The following is a 22,959-nucleotide window of genomic DNA, read 5'->3' as shown; positions in this document are numbered from 1 at the left end:
TTAAAATAGAACTCTGACATTTTTAATGTAACAATCATTTTTGTTTCTATAGCAACCATTTACAAAGTCACATCCCCTTCTTCTGAAACAGGCTCTGGCACACACCCCTTTTGAGCCCTGCCCTCTCTCTAGCAGTGCACCAATTGTATCTAGTGATTGCCTGGTCACCTGATCTTCCCACAGAACTTTGCATGAGTTTTACTATACTGAGCATCCTTTGATTTCTATAGCAGGTTTAGCTCACATCTCCAGCAGTGCAAGATCCTTGTAACACTTTCCTGTTCTTGATCATTTGTTGCCAATATTCCCAGCAGTTTGAGCTGTAACAATAGATAATATTACCATAGTAATATAAGAATACAATGTAGCTGCTGTTAACACTGACTGAAGGATTGATTGAAACTGAAAGGCAGCCATTTAGTGAACCCTGGGAAGCAGGATCTTTGCTGATCAATTACGGGAGAACAAATCGATCGGCAGCTTAGATAATTAGTTTTCAAGAAATTTAATCAAAGCCATATATTAAAACAAAGATATATATATATATATATATATATATATATATATATATATATATATATATATATAGTGGTTGACAAATCACCAAAAAATCTACTCGCCACACAAAAAAATCTACTCGCCACCTAGTACCAAACGTGTGCTGCTTGGGGCAATATTTACTCGCCCGGGGGTTAAATCCACTCGCCCTGGGGCGAGCAAATGTATAGGTTTGTCGAACACTGTGTATATATATATATATATATATATATATATATATATATATATATTTTTTTTTTTTTATGTGCCGCGTGTAGTGCTTCTTGAAGTGAAACTTCTTTCGCGGCACCTACCACATCAGCAAAATTCCATGGCAGTGAATGGAGTTGAGACGGAAGTCAGTGGTGACGGAAGTGACGTAACTGCTGGCAGACGAGGCCGTCGGTGTTGCCAGCTTACTCCAGGAGGAGTAAGGCAGCGCTAGACGGACACACGCACCGCCACCTTCCTTCCACCCCCCCCCCCCCCCCCCCCTCCAAGTTTCTTACATCCGGCACCGATTGCTACGCAAGTAAAGGAAGGTCACCGCACGCAGAGCTGGTGAATCTCTTGACGCAGATTGAAAGGAGGAAGTGTGACTGACAGGGACACAAAGCTGGCACAGATAGGGCAAACAGGAGTAACGTGCCCCATACATTGACACAAAGAGGCACAACACACATGGCAATTTTGCTCCAATATTCCGAGGACCATTTTCTTTGATAAATGGGGGTTTTGTTGTCCCACTTTTGTATCCATAAGACTGATAGCCCTATATTCTCGCAGTAACATGTCAGGGGTTCGCCTTGAAGTATATGGGAGATGTGTACCAATTGTTGCAAACTTGATCACTCATGTGAAATTTGTGTTACTTCAACATTGTGCCACTCGCTGTGATTTGATTGAGGAGGAGGGAAGAGTCACTGATCATTCTGTGACATTGCACAACAGGGAGCAGTCAAAAACAAATCAAACCCCTCCCAAGACTAAAAAAAAATTTAAAAAAAGAAGACATTTTGTTTGTCGGATACATGTGTTCATGAAAATCAATCACCTAAATGTAGCTGCTTAAACATGTCAGTGGAATTACTTCACTTAGTTAACTTCATTTCTTCTGCCTCTCCCTCCGACCTTTTTGTTTCTCTCCCAACCCAAATTGACTACAAAACAAAAAAACATATGTACAAATCTTGTCTTGATGGAATTGCCCTGCTGAAACTCCAAAGTAATGACTTTAATCTTATGCCCCCTGACCTAAATTTGCCAAATTGTCTAGTGCGCTTTCTACATCAGGGGAGCGCAAACTGTTTTTGCTTCGCCCCCATGCCTGCTCTCCTCTGTTGTTGCGCCCCCCCCCCCCCCCTTACCTCGCGCAGAGTGAAATTACGCCACGGGGTCCTCACGTGATCAACTGCTTCATACAGTATGTGTTTACATCCTCGAATACCCCACTGAAAACCCCTGGCTTTCATTTTCAGAATATGCCAGCTTAAACCAAAAGTCCATTTTGAATTGCAGGTTCACTTTAAAAGTTGATTTTAGTGCTATAATTTATTTTAATTGGGTGGGTGTTGCAAGAGAAGCTTGTGAGTGTTTGCATGACTCACTCATTATTACCCTGCTTTCCTTTTGTATTCTATTTATAACCATTTATTGATTTAAAAAAAAAACAAAAACACTGTTTAGCTTTTGGCTCCTGTTCTACTTGCCTCACTAAATTTCAACCTGTTTCCCTGTCTGCAGACCTTTCCTGTCTGTCATCCTAATTCCTCCTTTTGCTTTCTCTTATTGGCCTCACAATTCCCCCTTCAGTCTCCTCCTTCCTAATGTACGCTTGGTATTCCCATGCACACGTCATTTTGCAACTTCAAGACCCTCGTACTGCTCTCTCCACTGAAACTTAAAAGAAACCAACAATCTCTTTGCTGCAAAATGCTACAGAAATGATTTCGGCTGCCTTTGATTTTTGTGCTCTGTTCACTTTTTTTTCTTTTTCAAGTTCTTCTGTCTGATGATGTGATAGAGACCATTCCAGTTCCCCCTCCCCCTCCTTGCGCAAGGATCAGTATCACGGCCATCAACAGATCCTCGTCTGTGGGGATACTTCTAAGTCAGGGCTGGGCAACTCCAGTCCTCCAGGGCCACCAACAGATCAGGTTTTCAGGATATGCCTGCTTCAGTACAGGTGGCCAGTCGAAGACTTAAGTAGGGATATCCTGAAAACCTAACCTGTTGGTGGCCCTTGAGGACTGGTGTTGCCCACCCACGCTCCTACAGTCTGTTGCGAGAAACTTTTCTCTCTCTACACTCGCTGAGTATCCTCATCCGCTCATTAGGCTTCACACTTGACCTCCATACAAATGACGGACACATCCGTCTTTACGCATTGACGCTTAAATCTTTACTGGCCAATTTCCCTGTATTAGGGGGACACTCTGGTTGTGAATGTGAATTGGATGCATGTTTTTCTTTCTCCCAGGAAATATTTTCCTCATTAGGCTGGGGCCATGGTGCCTTCTCCCGTGCGGAGGCACACTACGTTGTATCTTTTAGTCCCAGATTAAGGCAGGAAATTTAGTATTTCTCTATATGGGGTTTATTTACAGGGAAAAATAATATACTAACAGGCCCGCCGTCCCTTTAAGTCAAAACAAAATCATAAAATAAACTCCTATTCCTCTTAGGAGACTAACTACACATTCAGCTTCAACCATTACTACCTGGCTGGACAGCTAAGCTGGTTACCACCTCAAAATAGGTACTACTATAGCTGAACATATAAAGTCTCTGAACACAGCAATACAGTATTTTGCTTATCTGTTACTCCAGGGTTTGGAGCAGACGTCCCCGCTTCAGCACAGTCTCGCGTCCATCCTTCCTAGGGGAGCTCGGGCCCCACACGAGCTCTGAGAATCTCTCCTCTAAGTCCCATGTTAGGGACAGGACATCCCCGCTTCAGCACGGTCTCTCGTCCTTCCTTCTTCCTGGGATTAACAACCCAGGCAGTCCCCGCAGGCTCCGCGACAACCGTCCAGTGAGCCTAGGGGCTGTGCCAGCTTCCACAGCTGGGGAGAACTCATCTCTGTCCCCTTCTCTGGGACAGCAGTCTCTCTCTCTCTCCCTCTTCTTCTTCTCTCTCCTTCTTCTTCTCTCTCTTCTCTCTCTTCTTCTTCGTCTCTCTCTCTCTTCTTCTTCTCTCTCTCCTCTTCTTCTTCTCTCTCTCTCTTCTTCTTCTTCTTCTTCTTCTCTCTCTTCTTCTCTCTCTTCTTCTTCTCTCTCTTCTTCTTCTCTCTTCTTCTTCTTCTCTCTTCTTCTCTTTCTTCTTCTTCTTCTCTCTTCTTCTTCCTCTTCTCTCTTCTTCTCTCTTCTTCTTCTTCTCTCTTCTTCTTCTCTCTCTTCTTCTTCTTCTTCTTCTTCTCTCTCTTCTTCTCTCTCTTCTTCTTCTCTCTCTTCTTCTCTCTCTTCTTCTTCTCTCTCTTCTTCTTCTCTCTCTTCTTCTCTCTCTTCTTCTTCTTCTCTCTTCTTCTTCTTCTTCTTCTCTCTCTTTTTCTTCTCTCTCTTTTTCTTCTCTCTTCTCTCTCTTTTTCTTCTCTCTTCTCTCTCTTTTTCTTCTCTCTCTTTTTCTTCTCTCTTCTCTCTCTTTTTCTTCTCTCTTCTCTCTCTTCTTCTTCTCTCTCTCTCTCTCTCTCTCTCTCTCTCCCCCCAGCCTGCTCAATTAGCCAGTAGCTGCTGCTGGCTTCTCTAGGGAGACTAACTGCGTTGGAAAGTCCCATAGCTGCCCTATTCCAGCACCTAGAGGACAGTGATTGGTGGGGAGGGGGTTTGTGTGTGTGTTGCGCAATAAACAATTAAATATACATCTGAAGAAGTTTGAACTAAGACGAAACGTGTAAGGTGTTCTTGCCTACCCATACCCTATATCTGTGCTATCATAGATGGTAATCGATTCTAATAGAAAGCTATCTCTACAAGCAGACTTTTAGCTATATGATTGCCATTATCTCGCCTGAATCTCCTGCACCTCAGTGACGTCCGTAACAGCTGATGGGAGGAACAGAGGGAGGAAACGGCGCTAAAATCAGATCTAAGGGCATGAACAGCTGACCCACGCTGCTTCAGCACAGAGGCAGAGTCGCCGACATTTTTGGTTCCAGCGTAGCTCTAAAAGCTGATCTACACTGCCATAACAGCAAAGTAAAGATCCCAACATCTGTGGCTTTCATCACAACGTACAGCTGATCGACACTGCTTGGACATCAGGACAGAAACGCCAGCTCTTATGGGGGTTTTTAAGCATCAAGACAGAGACGTTGATATCTGCGGCTTCAACTGCAGTTCTTGGTCCGACATGACTAACTTCTGCTACACTGTGAGTAGCACTTCACCATTGTGTGATACCAAACAGTACTTTACTATATTGGTCTCTTCCTTTTATTTCAGAAATCTGTTAAGATCACCTATTCCAACATTTATTTTACCAATATACTGAAACATTATATTTATATATTGTTTAGGTTTTGCGCCGTGTGTGTGTGTGTGTGTGTTATTGTGGGTGAAAAGGTGACTGAAAACCCGCCACCTTATGGCAAATACAAATATTACTTGTGAGCACATTCACGTCTTAGACAGGTCTGCAACCCTGCTTTTCACTATTATCACCTAGCATACAGTGCTTCCACTGCAACAAGGGATTCTGGGAAATTACATGCAAATGAGCACACAGTGCCACCTTTTGTCTTAAATCCATTATTACATAGAACCCTTAAGCCAATGCTTGCTGTTTTAAAAGCAGCTTTTTAGCACAGCATGGGAACAGATGCAAAGCCAGTTAACCCACTCACAGACCGCTGTTTCGACCTTTTGGGTCTCATCAGTGTGAGGTTGTTTGTACTGGCTTTGCAATTTAAGACTTGGGTGGGTTTTCACCACACATTATATAGGTTATTGTGTGTGTGTGTGTGTGTGTGTGTGTGTTTGTGTGTGATATAAAAAAAATGAATAGACGATACCGTTCTGTGGCTAACGAAATGCTTTTATTTGTACAAGCTTTCCAGATACAGTGATCTCTTCCGGCGCTGTTACAATGGATAAAGCAAGAAAGGTTGAACTTAACATTCCAAGATGCACTGTTTTTATCTGTGACTGAAATATATAGATAGGTTTATATGAACAGCATTAATTTGCGTTCCTAGGACCCCTGCTACCTGATCGGAATGGGGTGCTGGTATCTGTGCTCCGTTTAAATGTCCCCAATAGGAAGCCACAAGGGATGACGTCACAACTTCCTATTGGCCTGCGGGACATTTAAGCCACCATTTTTAGCCCCAACTATCCCTGCCGAAGCAGCTGCTGGTACCCCCAATGGAGGTAAGTATCTCAGGAAGCAGTGGGTCCCCGGAGCTGAAATGTGGTTCAGCTCTGAAGTGTCATCAGGACAGCCACTTTAAATACCGCTGCTCTGCTATTGTTTCTTGAGAAGCGCAAAAAGGAATGATCTCTGGTGCAGCTTAAATGTTACTATAGCCTCGGTTCTACTTTCTCAGCATGTCGCTGAAGATTTAAGTGAATAGTGCTCATAAGGCACCAGAATTGCAAAACCCCAGTAGACCCTTCCACTACAGTCACAGAAACACTAAATCGGGCTACATCTGGCGTGAGGGTTATTCGTTAGATTGCGATAGTGCCGATCGGGCACTATGGCGTAGAAACTCCTGTTTACTTCAGTGGGAGTTTCCATGTGATAGCGCCCTAATGAATTACACCCTGTGAGTCAAAAGTTTTGTCTGAAAATAGTGTTCTGTTTTTGTTTGTTGCTTGCATATGTTTTTCTATAACATGTTATAGTATGTTAAGTCAGATGTATCTGACACACTCTTTATTCATGTGACAGATTATGCAAAATATATATTTCCCGTTTATTGAGGATTACATGATCCTTTTCAAAACCTTGGACTAGAAATCATACATAATCTTGCTAAACGCAAAACCCAAACGTGTGTGTGTGTGTGTGTGTGTGTGTGTGTGTGTGTGTGTGTGTGTGTGTGTGTGTGTGTGTGTGTGTGTGTGTGTGTGTGTGTGTGTGTGTGTGTGTGTGTGTGTGTGTGTGTGTGTCAATAGGAGTGCTCTGGGTTTTTGACCAAATATATACAACAAGAGACAAAACGACCCCAATGCTACATCCAACTTGACAAATGATTTAGTGGTAGTGTTGCCGGGTGGCTTCTCCAAAAATACTGGACACAATGGTGACAGGTGCAACGCGCTCGAGAGATGCACACCCCTCAGCTCTCTCCATTCCATGCTGTTTCCTTCTCTCCTTGGTCCCACCCCCAGGCTACTCACACTTCCTCCTGATTGGCTGCTGCTATGTTATGCCGCCAATCAGGACAGAGGAAGCTGCCCAGCCCCCTAGCAATAGCCCTGTTCTCTCCCCCCCCCCCCAGCCGGTCAGGTCACTATGTCCAGAGAGGTAATGTCCCACACCACATGCGTTTGACTGCAGTGTTTTTGTTTCCTCGCGTCTCTATTCAGTGGAAGAAATACATAAGGCAGTATAATAATTGGTAGTACAGGACCTACTGAAATGGCTTTATCGTGATGTGGTTGTAGACTTAAAATATTTTGGTCTAAGTATTGAACTAAATTACCCTTATTTATGAAGAAAGAATATAGCTAAAATCAGTGGTGGGATTCAGGCGGTTCGTGCGAACCTGTACCTAGAATTTCCCATGTTCTCCGAACCAGTGCTAGAAGGGAGAGTGCAATGCTTCTGCTAGGGGTCTGGGCAGCTTGATCCATCCTGATTGGCTGCTGTGTAATGCAGCCAAAGTGGAGGAAAACCATGCAGCAGAGAGAAGTGTGTGTGTGTGTGTGTGTGTGTGTGTCTGGCTGTTCAGTGGGGGTGAAAATGACAGGGAGGAGGATGGGGGTGAGAGGATGAAGGAATTGGGGGGGGGGGGTGAGAGGATGAAGGAATTGGGGGGGGGGGTGAGAGGATGAAGGAATTGGGGGGGGGGTGAGAGGATGAAGGACTGGGGTGAGAGGATGAAGGGATGGGGGGGTGAGAGGAGGAAGGGATGGGGGGTGAGAGGAGGAAGGGATGGGGGGTGAGAGGAGGAAGGGATGGGGGGTGAGAGGAGGAAGGGATGGGGGGTGAGAGGAGGAAGGGATGGGGGGTGAGAGGAGGAAGGGATGGGGGGTGAGAGGAGGAAGGGATGGGGGGTGAGAGAGGATGAAGGGGTGGGGGTGAGAGGATGAAGGGGTGGGGGTGGGGGGTGAGAGGAGGAAGGGATGGGGGGTGAGAGGAGGAAGGGATGGGGGGGCGAGGATGAAAGGATGGGGGGGCGAGGATGAAGGGATGGGGGAGAGAGGATGAAGGGAGGGGGGGCGAAGATGGGGGTGAGAGGATGAAGGGAGGGGTGGTGAGAGGATAAAGGGAGAAAGAGGAGGAGGGGAGGGGGTGAGAAGATAAGGGGAGAGCGAGGATGAGGAGGGGTGCAACAATCTTGGAATTTGTGGGGAAAGCATTAAGATTAGTATTAGTATTGCTCACCATGTACAGTATGACTGCAGGTCAGTTATTTATAAATGATCTGACCTTTACGTCATTTGTTCTAAATTTCACTCCAAACATGCACCAATTTGCATCAATTTGCACTATTTCATATTCTATTTCCTACTCCCTCCCTCCCAAGACTCCTCACCAGATTTGTTACGAAACAGAATATAAATTGGTGCAAATTGGGGAATACTTGGAGTGAAATTTAGAAATAAAAATGACGTAACAGGTCATTTTATAAATGACATGGCTTGGACCGAGTTAGGTTCCAGTGCCCCAGTTTGGGTCCCCGGGTTCCGTTCAGGTTCTCTGTGTTTGGGCGGTAAGGTGAGAGAGAACCTGTTGCTAACACTTCTGGATCCCACCACTGGCTAAAATACATAGTTATGCACTAAATGGTTTGTCAAGTTGTATGTAGCGTTGGGGCCTTTTTGTCTCTAGAAACCATGCCACGATTTTGGTTTGTTTAACATCTTTAGTTGTGTGGGATCCTGCAGCATATTGCACTGCAATGCATTGCGGTTCTAAAGTGTTGGAGCGGTTAAAATTAAGTGAGGCGGGGTTCTGGAGTAAGCTTTTTGTGTTTGCTACATCTGTGACTTAAACCTCCCCGAGGATTCTTTTGGCAGATGCTTTCTTTTGTCTTATACACATTCCTGTGATGTGGAGCTCAGCTCAACAGAGAGAGCAAGAGAGCTGGTTCAACCAGAAACGGTACCGCCTATAGCAGATTAAAGGAACAAGTGAGACTGAATCCGAGCCCAGGGAAAACTAGAGTGGAAATTTACTGCTGCCTTCCACTGCAAGCCATTGATTTCGTGTAAATAGTCAAGGGGATATTGGCCAGTCACCAGAGGTAGAAAGGAAGGATCTGATAACCGGGATCTTGATACCTTATCTCTTTGCAAGAAAAAAAATTAGTATTCAAGCGTGTGGAATATAAAGAAATAAGCTCTTTGGATATACGAGATCCGACTGTGTTCAGTGTCGTTACGTGAGATCTGCTGTGTAGCTGAATTTGCTCAGGGATTTCTTTGTAAGTACTGTGTTGACAATTGACTAACATGATTTACTGAACATTACTAACTCATAGAACTATCTTTTGTATGCAGCTATAACTGCTCTCAAAGTATGTATACTTGTCATTGCATTGATTTCAAAATAGTTACTGATTCTAATAGTGTGTGTGTGTGTGTGTGTGTGTGTGTGTGTGTGTGTGTGTGTGTGTCTGTGTGTAGGATTGTTAGGACTTGAAAACTAGACGGATTGTGATTAAAATGCAACAATGAATATGGAACTTAGTTATATAATCTTTTTATAGTAATTAACACATCATAACATTGAGAATATTTATCCCGTTCTGTTTGTTTTTTTATTATTATTTCTTTTTTTGTACATAATTATTTTTTGAACTCCTGTTTCATATTGTAATGGTTCACCTACACATATTTGGATCTCCAACCCTAGTTATATGTAGTGTTCTTGACTTCTTTGAACTTCTACATGTTCTTACTTATTACAAAGAAGCCCCGGTGTTCTGGAAATATTTTTATTTTGTTTGCCCACATATTGGAAACCGACATGGCCTCTACCAATTTCCTTGCTGGCAGAGACGTCATTAACAATGACATTAAGGGGATGCATTCCACCAGCACAATGGACTTTGTACATCAACATTTTTTTTTTTTTTACAATACCCTGCGGGAGGCCACTAACAATGTGCAGCCATTGTGATTGTCTGCAGGCTCCCCTACTCCCAATTCAAATTTAACTATAAAAAAAAGTCAAGGAGTTCTTGAAATCCTTGGGGTAAAAGGACTCACAAACTGCATCTGTTAATGCTAGCTCACTTACCTGGTCTTTTTTGGTCGTGAAGAAAAGTGAGGAAAAACTTTTTGGTTTGCACATGGTCACAATGACATACTGAACTCTTCCACTGCTGCCGAGCTATGAAGGCAGGGGGGGGAGGGGGGAATAATTGGAGATGTGAAGGGGGGGAATAATTGGAGATGTGAGGGGGGGGGGGGAATGGAGATGTGAAAGGGGGGGGGAAGGGGGGTGAGCGTAGAGCGAGGGGGAGCGGGAAAATTTTATCCTGGGCAATGCCGGGTATATCAGCTAGTACTCAATATGCTGTTTTATGGTTGAACACCTGTGTGAACTGTACACATTTCCCACACTTTTGCAGTAAAATACATAATTTTATATTTTCAGGCGATTTGTAGGTTCCTTGATTAAATGGGGTGTATAATTAATAAAGTATTATGTTCAGTAACAAGTAATCAAGTTGCATTCAATGGATGTTGCTATTTTCAACTCCTTTTTAATAATGCTTTTTTTTTTTTAATAATTGTAAAAAGCCTCTGATTTCAATATGATCCTTCTAACTCGCATATCATATCCAATGCCTGGTGTTTATATAAAAAAGGAGTGAGTGTTTGATTAAAATGCTATGGTTCTACATTGATTTTGAATATAAATTGTATTTTTGGCCTCGGCACTGATGGGATTGAAAGGTTTTATAGAAAAAGAGGTTGGGAGCCAAATTCCAGAAGGGCAAATGGGTGTACTGTTTCCCGTCGTCTTGCCCTTAGTCAGGGATGGAAATGTCCCTGGCGCGTGGCGCCTAGAATTTCCTCCCTGGTACCTGTGTGTTTGCAGTGCCTTGTGACCTGTCAGTCACCGCCGCAGCCGGTCGCAGCGTGCCCAATCCTGCTTTTACTAGCGTGACATCAAAGCAAGCTTGGGAGCCTGTGACAGGTCACTCAGCACTGTGCCACTTAGTGTGTATTGCCGAGGGGAGGGTGGGGGCAGTGGAGGGCAGGGTGCACAGCCGCTTGCAGAGGTGAAGAGCTCAAGCACTGTGCCCACCCCTGCTCTCAATGAGGTCATTGTCGTGGGGAGGAGTGCCAGTGTGAATCACAGAGGTACGCACACGCACACACACACACACACACACACACACACACACACACACACACACACACACACACACACACACACACACACACACACACACAGCCCAGCTGATAGGAGGCTGGGGGAGAATTTTTAGGAGCTAAAGTTCAGCGCCCACCTCAACTTTACATCTGGGCATTTACACATTGGTGCCACATGCTGGCTCTTTATTTTTGTCTCCATCTTACCTGAAAGCAGCAATACGGGTTACACTATTTATTTTTTTATTACAGGATTGAAGCAGGGGATCCCCGGTGCTGAACTGAGTACCCCCTGCTTCCTGAGATATTTGCCTCCATAGGGGGTGTCGGTACCTCTGCAGTTAGGCACACAGTTTCTCTATCATAATGGCAGTGTTTAAACGGCCACCGTCACGCCGGCCAATAGGAAACTGTGATATCATCCGGTGCAGCTTCCTATAGGCCCACGTCATCGGGACATTTAAACTGAAAAGGGGTACCGGCACCCCCTACGGAGGTAAATATCTCTGCAAGCAGGAGGTCCCGTGACCTGAAATTAATGCAATTTCGCTACGGAGATCCCCTGTAATAAAGGATTGAATCTGTATTGCTGCTTCAACCACCAGAGCGCCCTGTGCATGACCTGTACAATGCTCAAATAGGAAACATCCGCTGCTGACTCAGAACGTTGCATTGGCGAGCCAGTGAATGTTGGAATATCACTTTGCAACGTTGGGTTCTCCTCGTTCATTGGCCATTGGTGTTGGCAGCTGTGTTTACCTTTGAAAAAGTAATCAGAGTTAAATATATCTGCTACGTTAAGGCTTATAGTGGTGGTTTGGCTCTGGGATCTTTCAGATAAACTGGAGAAAAAAAGAAAATCTTATGTTTTGAGGGAGTTGATTTTTGGAATTCTGGGGTTTCTCCCCTCTCTCCCCCTCACCGTTATCTTGTTATTTGTCCGTTTGTTCCTCCCAATAATACTGATTTGACCCCAATCATGTTCAATTTGCTGGTTTCTCTGTAATTGTTTTTAGAGCAGAAATCCATTGCCCCTTCCTAAATGGAGGAGGTTTTGTAGTTTAAGGCTAAGGCCCCGCTCCCTCAGTCGGCGCGCCCGCACTGCAGACAGGCGGCGCACTGACAGGCACAGACTGCGATATGCGGTCTGTAGGGAGCCGGGAGCCGGAGTGGGAGGGAGGGGGGGGCGTAGTTTGAGCAGAGGGACCCGCTGCTACTCCCCCCCCCCCCCCATCCCTCCACGGGCTCGGTCTCCCGGGCTGCAGGATGGAGCTGCTGCGGGCTGCTGGAAGGTAAGCAGCTCTCGCTTCCCTCCCCCTTCCCCTACAAATGCCCTACACACACACACACACACACACACACACACACACACACACACACACACACCACCCCCTACCTTGTGTAGGAAGCTGTCTGACAGCTCCCGCCCCCGCCGCTGATAGGCTCATCAGCGCACCACGTGACGCGGCACCGCTCGGGATCACAATTTTCTTGCATCCCCTGGCGGCTGACGCGTCACAGCGCGTAGTGAGCCAGCAGCGAGGGGGGACTGGGACCGGCTCAGAAGGATTCCCCTGCTGGTGGGGAAAGCTCACGCGGCCATCCGCGCCGCCTGGCGTAGCGGGTCCCACACCTAAGCATACAATGGCCCTACATCTAGTGCCCAAAACCATGATCAGCAATGGGTGGCTTCCAGCCTGTGAGCCAATTGAGAACACTAAACTCATAGTTACTAATTGTCTTGCTAACCGCAGCTGACCTATACACCATTTTAAGCTCCTGTTACAATACAGGTGAATTTGTTATGAGCAGAGGGACTTCCAGTGGCAAGATGAAAAATGTATCTGAATAACATTTTATACAATTTTTCTGGGGTGCCCAACTCCAGTCCTCAATGGCTACCAACAGGTCAGATTTTCAAGCTATCCTTGCTTCAGCACAAGTGGTTCAATCAGAGACTGAGCCACTGATTGAGCCACCTGTTCTGAAGCAGAGACAAAACACACAAAACCCCAGCAAGCTCTTTTAGGGAACAAAATATATATGTATATAAGTGTCAAAAAGGAGTGCTATTGAGCGTGGCATATGTATACAACAGATGACAGAGAAGCCCAATGCTACATCCAATATGACAAAAATACACAGTAATATTCTCAATACACTGGTAGTGTTAGGACTTGTGAACGGGGTCTGCCTTGCCGTGGCTCGCAAGCTTACAACGCTTTGGCTAAAGGGTTAAACTAAATTACCCTTTTTCAAGAGAATATATAAGTATTTTACTGTGTATTTTTGTCATATTGGATGCAGCATTGGGCTTCTCTGTCGTCTGAAGCAGGGACATCCTGAAAACCTGAACTGTTGGTGGCCCTTGAGGAATGGAGTTGCCCAGCCCTGCAGTCATTTGTATCGCCATAAATGCTGCCAAAAATATTATCTGGATGACGTCACTGGTGTATTGCAATGCCAGTAGACTTTTTAAGTTCTCAAAGTATCCTGTAATGCCAGGAGGCTTAAAAATAAGGCACCGTACATGTAACAATCTCTAGTGTATACCATAATTCATATTAATAACATTTTGACCATTTGAAGACAAAATTCAAAAGGGCCCAATTAAAACAAATGATAGCAAAAAGAACAAACTGATAACCACTAAATGGATAGATCAGTAAATTTAGCTGACACAATTATTTGCACACACATCTAAGATAAATAAACATAAATCGGGTGTATGGAGGTTTTCTTGTCAGCATAAGGCCTCAGGCATGGTCAGCGCCTATGCGCTGACCTGTGCTGAGGCGCGCACTCACTTACAAGTGAGCCCCTGCAGCCACAATGAGAGCGGCTTTAGTAGGGGCTCGCCTACGCTTCCGCAAGCGTGCGGAGGCGTAGGTCTTATCCAAATTTTAGATTTCGCGCTCATGGGAGCGCAGGGCCGGTCACGTGAGCGGTTCGCCCAATGGGGGCGAACCAGCTCCGTGACGTCACTGGCCCGCCCCCGGACGGTGCGCTAACCAAGGCCAGGGAAAGCACCCGCTTTCCCTCAGCGCGCCTCTGCATGGGCTGAGTCACCATGGACTCAGCCTAATGTGTACAAGTTGATGCAATGAGGTGGGTTTTTTTTTTTATCAATATCAAAATTCCATAGCATTTTATAGCATCACTATTCTGGATGTGCGGTTCAAAGGCCGTACAAAACCTGGAGCAATATTAGGGAATCTTGTATGAGACAAATGTCCTTGTCATTTTTTAGCACGTCACAGGGTTTTTAAACTTAATGTGATAAGTTATTCCTAAATGGGTTCCTGGCGCTGCACTTTCTTAGCAAAGGTTTGGCTAGAGCAAGTTTAAGTCTTGGTTTGAGATATGTGTGTCTGAACACGCAGACAACAAAGAGATACCGCTCAAAGGAAACTAAAGTGTTATAGGTACCATAGACCACTAACATAAGGGCTGTTATATACAGGATGCGGCCGTGCGTTCTTATGCGAACGCGCGTGCACGTGCCGCATGCTTTTCCTGTATATAGTGCCGGGAGCTGCAGGTAATGTATATGTGTATATGTGTGTACATGGGTTGTGTGAGTGAAAGGAAGTGCTAGATAAGATATATATATTTTTTTTTATGAAAAAAAACTTTAATAAATGTTTTAACTTCTGCAATCATTGAGACACACACACACACACACACACACACACACACACACACACACACACACACACACACACACACACACACACACACACGTCAGCCAACTAAAAATCCGCACCCGGCACTATAGAACGTGCCTAAGGCTACATATACTGCCTGTGATGGTGGTCAAGGGTTAAAAATACAAATCTCCCAAAATAGACTCTTGAGGAGGGGGCATTGAAACATTTCTTCAATTTGGACATTTAACCGCATGTCTGCTGATTTTACCTTCCCTTGTGTGCATGTGAGTATTTTTGTATTGCTGCTGATTTACCTTCCCTTGTGTGCAAGTGAGTATTTTTGTATTGCTGCTGATTTACCTTCCCTTGTGTGCATGTGAGTATTTTTGTATTGCTGCTGATTTACCTTTCCTTGTGTGCATGTGAGTATTTTTGTATTGCTGCTGATTTACCTTCCCTTGTGTGCATGTGAGTATTTTTGTATTGCTGCTGATTTACCTTCCCTTGTGTGCATGTGAGTATTTTTGTATTGCTGCTGATTTACCTTTCCTTGTGTGCATGTGAGTATTTTTGTATTGCTGCTGATGTACCTTTCCTTGTGTGCATGTGAGTATTTTTGTATAGCTGCTGATTTTTGATACACGGAGGAAGAAACTTGATTTATTCCAAAAGGAATACGTCTGGTTTGATTTTATTTTTGAGTGCAGATCCAAAATGGTATTTTTCAGTTGTGTGCATCCAGTGATATGAATACGGGATCTTGCACCTTTTTTATCTCAGGAATATGACCAGTGCAAGTTCTTTCCATTTTGTTTCTAGTTTGTGTGTTGCATCATATTTATATGCATGGCCCTATTAGACTTGTGTCTCTGGATATGTTTTCTGATTTGAGGGGTGGATATTGTTTTTATGTAATTTGTAGAGAATGTATCATTTATTTTGTATTTCTGGTATACCAGAGTGCTCTGCTTAGGTTCTTTTCTCTATTTTTGGATGGACACGCACACACTTATGGACACATTTCCAACTAGTCACTACCATATAGGTGACCAAATTTATGCTTTTGTATTAAAGTATAGACAGAGAATTGTAGGGGATTGTAACTGAGCCTCTTGGTTCATATTCAATGTTCATGCAGATTCAACCTATAGTTGAATATACCTATAGAGAAATTGATCATATATATCAATAGTTGGTTCATCTTCTATTCCCTTGTCTATAAGGCATGATCATAATATCTATAATAATTGGATATGGTTATCATATTCAATACTCTGGAAAATATATGTAACCCTGTTTGCCCCCCCTCCAACCCCCCCCCCCCCCCCAATCACAGATAGGGTCTATTATGGAGAACACTATGCTGGTTACCCGGAGTAGTGTGGTGCATACCTACTGCTGATAAACAGTAGCCCTGAGTCACCCGCATGATGTTAGGGGATAGCAACAGGACAGGTTTCTGGGGTATAACTTGACTCGTACTTACGGTGACAGCGCCTCCATCTCTTGCAGTCGCCACGATAAGGGGAGAAATCCCTGCTTGAGAGTCTCTTTTTCCTTCTTCCTAATAGATTTCAGTTTCAGGCAAGAAGTATATTAAACAGTATCTCTTTATTCTCTATGCACACAGCACAGCAGTCAACCAGCAGCTTTTAGGGCTTACACCCTCAGGATGTCCCTGGACCTACACTCCCAGCCAGCGGGCACCAGGAGCAGTCCTAGCTCTTCCCTTACTCTCTGGTAGAGTAATGGGAACAGTCTCCCACCGCTCCCCTAAGGGAGGGCACACAGTGTGCAGAGCCCTGCACACTGTTCAAGGGTAGACCTTGCCTCTCTCAATGTAGAGGCAGACATCTAAATTCAGGAAGTGCAACTCCTTAAGTACAGATCTAGCAGGAACCAGCCCCTTGCCCCCTGATTAGACACCAGGCCTGATTACACTACCTTCTCTGTGACTCACTGAGCTGCAGAGGGGTGGGGAAAACCCATGATTACTCCTGGCGACCTGCCCTTACCAGGGATTACTGCCAGGAGGGAAGACTGATAGCCCAAACCCAACCAGGGCTACATATATTTGCAACCAACAATAAAATTCTCAAATATAAAATCCTAGCTATAATAATAATAAAAGAGCCTGTGTGTCTGTCAGAGCCATAGCTCCAAGTTTTGCATGCATACTAAGCGGATCGTAGGTCTGTGCACCTGTTTTTTTAATTTAAACACCATTAATTTTATGAGTTATTAAAAAATTTCAGACACTTTATTTTGATCCATGAACTAATCTAATGTGCGCTCGAAACCAATTGCAGTTTTACATTTCAAAGCCAGTATAACCAGCCTCTCACACTGACACCCAAAAGGTCGAAACGGCTGTCTGTGGGTAGTTTTACTGGCTATGCTCTTCTTTAACCCAGGCTGTGCTGAAAAGCTGTGTAATGCGGCGGGCATAAGCTTATGGGGTCCATGTTTGTTTTAAATGCGTGAGAAGCAAAAGGTGACAGTGTGTGCTCATTTGCATGTCATTTCCCAGAATCCCTGGCTGCAGGGAAAGCACTGTATACTAAGAGATAATGGTGAAAAGCAGGGTGGCAGACCTGTCTGAGACGTGAATGTTCTCACGTAATAGCAAATAAAAATATTTCTTAAGCCGCGCTTATAGTCCCGGTGGCGTGACGTCATCCGTCGCCATTGTAATAGCGATTTCAGCTTATAGTGTAGGAGATGGCAGATAGCGACCAGGGGGCGTTGCCATGAGCGGTTCGCCCTCATTGGCTGTGCCGCTAACGTCACGTGGCGGTCGCCGAAAAAATCAATTTCCATTGACTTCAGTGATTTTGCCCGCGGTCGCGCCAACTATAGGCGCACGCGATGGATTAAATCAACTTGTTGCGACGTGCCGTAGCCGGGACTATAAGCGTGGCCTTAGTGACAAACTCTAGAGGGCAGCCCTTTGAAAAATAAAACTAATGCGTTCTCTTTGGACAGCGTCTTAATCTTATAAATGTGTCTGTCATTCAGAGCCATAGTATCTCCAAGTCCTTGCACCCTACAGACCTGAAACTTTTCATCCATTATAAGGGGAACCTAAGGGTATGCACCTGTTGTTGTTGCTGTTGCTGTCAGTAAGATGGCGCCATTATTGATTGGCAGAAGACAGACCAGCGAAGGCCACATCCAGTAGTTGAACCCCCAGAGCAACAAGTTGCAAGACCGGAAGCAAACATAGCAGCAGTGGCAGCAGCCAGGACCCAGCTCAACAGCTCAGCGTATCAGGGCTGTATTACACAAGTACAATAGGGTAATTACTATACACCTACACACAATTGTATTATTACTAATTTTGATTACTGCAACCCGGGCGAAGCCAGGTACTTTAGTCAGTTATTAATAAGAGGGAAACTGTGTCTTGATTATACAGACTACAAAGGGAGACATTGTCTTCTCCTTCCTTCACGTCCTCAGCACGTCATAAGACTGTGTGCTGACCGCTGCATCCTTGATTATTTCCATCAGTTGACGTATATAACTTGCTTCATTTCCATGTGTATGTTTTTTTTTAATATAGATTTGTTTATTACACCCCCTTTTGTTAATGAATGTTGCTTTCTTTTTCTTTATAATGTGATTATTTAATGGCTTGCTGTCATGTCGGCTGAGCACACACAATTTGAGACGCTGATCAGTCTGGGGGAAAACTATAGCTGCCATCCGGAAACCATAGTCTCTCACGGCCGGTGGCTGATTACTGGGCCTCAGCACATGACACAGGCCCAGTGATGAGATTAACGGGGCACACATCGTCCCGGAAACATTGGGCAAGATTTGTTTATTACATCCCCTTTTGTTCATGAATGTTGCTTTATTTCATGTGGCTCAGTTACAAAGTTGGTACATGACTAGTTTTGGGCTGCAAGTCTGCCTCCTAACACCTACAACTGTGCCCTTGTCTGTAAGTAACAAATGATTGGAATAACTATAATTTGACTGCACCTTCATATTTATCAGATCAACCCAACCTCTGTTTCGCAAATTGTTTTTGTAAATGAATATATTATTTAAGATGAAGTCAAGGGGGAAAAAAACTTGGTTTTGGGAGTCATCAGCCTTTTGGCAATTTCCTTTGTATTGACTCCCATGTGTACTACCTGTGTTTTATAACTTTTTTTATTCATTGATCAGATAATTATGATACTACTTGTGTATGCTTTCAGTAGCACCATTCTGAAATATTTGGCTTGTGTTATCCATAGCAAAACAGCTCACTCTAAATTTGTATCAAGTCACTGGTCTGTAATTAGGAGGGAGGATTTATACATCTGTAAACTGGCACGTTTGGTTAGCTGGATTGTGAGTAACAGACTGGAAAGCAGCAGATGTATCAACCCCATATCCTGAATTTCTGCTCTAACCCCAACGCCCATCTTCAAATTGTCATGCAATTGGCATATTTCTAGGAAAAACTCTAAATGTTATCTTTTTGTGCACGATCAAAAGCATACGTGTAACGGCACGATACAGAACACGTGTTTTTAATGTTGGTGCGTGATTCACATTTATGGTTACCCACATCTTCCATGTTCACATAACAGCTGATCAGGTTTCGGTGACATATACAGTAGGAATGAGTCCTGCGAAATGACTCTGTGGCCTATATGGGGTAAAGCAAACCAAAAAGATCGGATGTACACTTTAATGACCTAAAAAACCCAAACGAACCTCTCTGGGTTGTGCTTTAATATAAACCCTGGCTATTTCCATGCGTGGAAAGTAGGGCTGAACATCAGCAGTGCTGCTCCTTCTTCTGACTCCTGTAACTGAGGCACTATTGTTTGGCAGAATTTTATTGTGCAGTCATTGAACAAACAACCAGTAAGTGGGTTGGAGCACAATACTTCAATTTGAAACCAAATTCTTATATAGTGAAATCATTTGTATGTTTAACAACTAAAGCCAAATTCTAACTCCTGTAATCCCAATAAAGAATTTCAAAAAAATCTGAAATTAAAAATACAGAGTTTGCTGCTCAGTTTACAAAGGGAATTCTTGTAATTATGTACAGTATAAAAAATAATAATGTCATCCCAACACGCAAAAGAAACATATATATATTTTTTTTTTACCGTCTTTGGTATCAAGGGGTAGTCGATGAATTACTATTCTGTGATGAGATCATATGAGGCTGATGAAGGTAGAACATGCTGAATTTTTGGGACAAATTTCCTTTTTCTTCTGCTAAAGCAGTAATACTATTTATAACCTGTATTGTATCTCTGAATCCTTGCTATTTAAGGCCGTGCGTATAGTGACCGCGAACGTGACGCGTGACGTCACCCATCGCTGCTAGCGAAAGTTGTATTTCGCTTTGCGGCGCGGGCGACCAGGCCATTGATTGGTTCAGGGGCTGTCACGAGGCGATAGCCCCTGAAAAATCAAATATTCCTGGCTGCAAAAAATCGCGTCGCTTTGTCGCCGTCGCGCTTTCTATAAGCGCACGCGGTGGCGACAATGCATTTGTTTTCGGGCGGCGTCGCCGTCACCGGCACTATAAGCGCAGCCTAGGGCAGCAATCGCACTCAAAACATTTTTATTCTTCGCATGGTAGAACTGAAAATATTTTTCATTGTGAATAGTTTTTCATTTTCGTTTCCTGATATTATCCAGGACTGTTTGTCCCCTGTGTATATGTTTAATAAAAATAGATTTAAAAAAAAAATTATATTGGGAGGGGGATAGGGGGTGTTATCCTGGAGTGCAGCACCAGGGAAACACTTTATCTTTTCCTGTAAAACAACTTTTAAAGTTTGCCAGGTTCTAGCAAAAAATTACAAATGTGGCCCGGGGTCACTAACGGAAAGACATGATGTCCTTTTCTGGAGATGTGGCGGCTTTCTATTGGCTGTCCGCCCCTTGGCTCTAGCGGCCAATAGAAAGCTGCAATGTCCTTGTCATATTGTCGTCACGGTGCAAGTATTTTTGCCTGGGAGATTTAAGGGCTAATTTACTGACCATTGGGGAAACCGGCAGCACCGTTATTGTACTTCGTAGGACCCCTCCATAGACGCGGCTATCTCCAATCCTCAAGAACTGCTGCCAACAGGTCAGGATTTAAGGATATTCCTGGTTCAGCTCAGGTGGTTCAGTCAAAATTATTGCGCCTGCTAGAAAATATTTGTTCCGCAAACACCTAATAATAAATCTTATTGCTAACAATACGGTTTGACAGATGCCAGGCAGTACAGTGTCCTTAGCTCGTGTGGGAGGAACACACGCTTAATAAGGTCCCAAACTGAACCTCCGTGTGTGCAGACAGCATGGGTGGTATAGTTGTCAATTGGTGCTGCAGCTTCCAAAGTCATACCCCGCTGTGAATGCAAAGCATTGTGGAGAGCGACTTTGGCAGCTTCTGCAGTAATTGACCAGCATATCCTCCACTTTACACTTGGTAAGGCCCGAAACGGTTCCTTTATAGCCCCCACATGGACTCAGGAACCCACTATACTGCCTGAAATCCGCCATTATATGTTTGTGCAAACTTGTTGGGCACACCTCACAATCCCCATGGGGTTCCCGAAACTCCTTGTTGGCAATCGCTGCTTAGGAAAGTTTTTACAATTGGCGATAGGACTGTTTGTCCTTCCTCAAAGCAAGTCTTTTGTCTTTTTTTTTGTTCATTGTTTGCATAGTAACTATGAAGTCATCATTAGTCATACCGGTTGAGGAAACGAAAACATACATTTTTAACAGAATGAAACTAAGTAAAACTGTTACTATAAGAGCGATTGACGGCAACACGGAAAAGTGGTTTAGAAAAATAATGTTTGCCTTGCTATGTGGGGCTTCCCTAATTGTGTTTGATTAGTAGTCACTTCGGTGAAATCCAGGTTAAATACTGTACACTTATATGGGTGTGGTGGCATCATCAATCATTTACTCTGACCACAGTTCTCTACATACCAGTCATTGGAGAAGCCGTATTGAAAAGCATTTAACATGTATATATTAATCATATTCAACAGTCTATATTGACTTTATAAATGAATGCCCCAAACTTCTCCAAGCAACACATAAATACTAAGAAATATACAGGTCTCCATGCAATGTATGTGTAACCCATATTCCCCTCCCCCAATCGCAGATAGGGTGCATGTGAGGAGAATCTATATGTATTACCGGTGTGGTGCTTTACCTGTTAGGCTCACAGGAGGCCTGAGCCTCTGCCAGTGAGAGCCTGGGGTGTATCCTCTGGAACAATACTATATGGTACAGCGCCTCCACCTGCGATGGCTCCCAGCAGAGCGGGAGTTGTTCCTCGCAGGACACATTCAAATGAACATATACACTAGATGTAAAATAGCAACGGTCTTTACTATAAGCAGAATATAACATAACACATACATCAGCAATACACAACAGTATATAGGACACCCTCTGCCACTAGCTGGCAGCTATAACCTTGCCCCTAACTGGGCTATAACCTTCTTAGCCCCTAACTGGGCTATACCTTTACACCCCCTTCCCAACCCCCGTGTCCAGAGAGTCCAAACCCACCCAAGTGTGTGAACAGGCCTGTCACATGTGAGGAGCAAGGTAAAGTTGGTGCACGTGTGGAAGGCTGTAAATACCTGCCCAGGTGTCTCTACACCTGGGTTTCTTCGCAAAGGATCTAACGGCGCTGCTTGGTCCAGCGCTGATCTGTGCCTCAGTGTGGGATGGGGTCCAGCTGGACGTCCCACCGTAAGGAAAGTCTCTGGATCAGCAACACAGCTTACAGCAACACAGCATACAGGAACATGCAGCAAACACTATCACTGATCCCTGCACTAAGGAACTGCACAGAGTCTCTCTCTCCCTGCACTAAAGAACTACAGCAGGTACTGTAACTCTGTCCTTGCCTATCTCACAGCTGAAGGCACAGGGTCCTTACCTAAGGGCCTGTCCCTATGACCACCCACCCTCACTAGTGGTGAGTCAGGGCCTCAACTCTAGCCCGGGGTACTTATGGCCTAGGGCAGGAGCTCGCAGCTCTCTGCCCCCCTTCCTTCCCCCTCTGTCTCCTAAGTCTCACTGACTTCCTCACTGCAGCACACAACAATGTATCTTTCCTCTCAGGGAAAGATGTAAGCCCTAGTGGCTCCCTGGTGTCAGGTGGCCTGTCTGCCTCTTTTTTGCTTCTAAGCATTCTGGGGGCTGTAGTCCTCCATGGCCCTCTTTCCTATTGGGGCCGCGTGCGCGATCTGTTGTGGCCGACGCTACTCTCCGCTGAGCCTGCGCAATA

The 22,959-nt window shown here is 44.4% G+C and overlaps 1 protein-coding gene across 3 annotated transcripts in view; it reads left to right on the top strand.

Moving 5' to 3' along the window:
• The window catches only part of CAB39L (calcium binding protein 39 like), an 85,930-nt gene that overhangs the window by 11,095 nt on the left and 51,876 nt on the right, over positions 1–22,959 (top strand). The window contains exon 2 of one of the 3 annotated variants that reach the window (XM_075591942.1): positions 4,564–4,906. The exons of 1 other annotated variant lie outside the window; for it this stretch is intronic. The gene's annotated coding sequence lies outside the window, so the exon portion shown is untranslated. Of the gene's footprint in view, positions 1–4,563; positions 4,907–8,757; positions 9,132–22,959 lie in introns of those variants that run through there. One more of the 3 variants, XM_075591941.1, reaches the window with a different exon arrangement.

This window comes from Ascaphus truei, chromosome 3 (genome assembly GCF_040206685.1).
Source record: "Ascaphus truei isolate aAscTru1 chromosome 3, aAscTru1.hap1, whole genome shotgun sequence".
Classification (NCBI taxonomy): Eukaryota; Metazoa; Chordata; class Amphibia; order Anura; family Ascaphidae; genus Ascaphus; species Ascaphus truei.
This window is presented reverse-complemented; position numbering and strand designations above follow the sequence as displayed.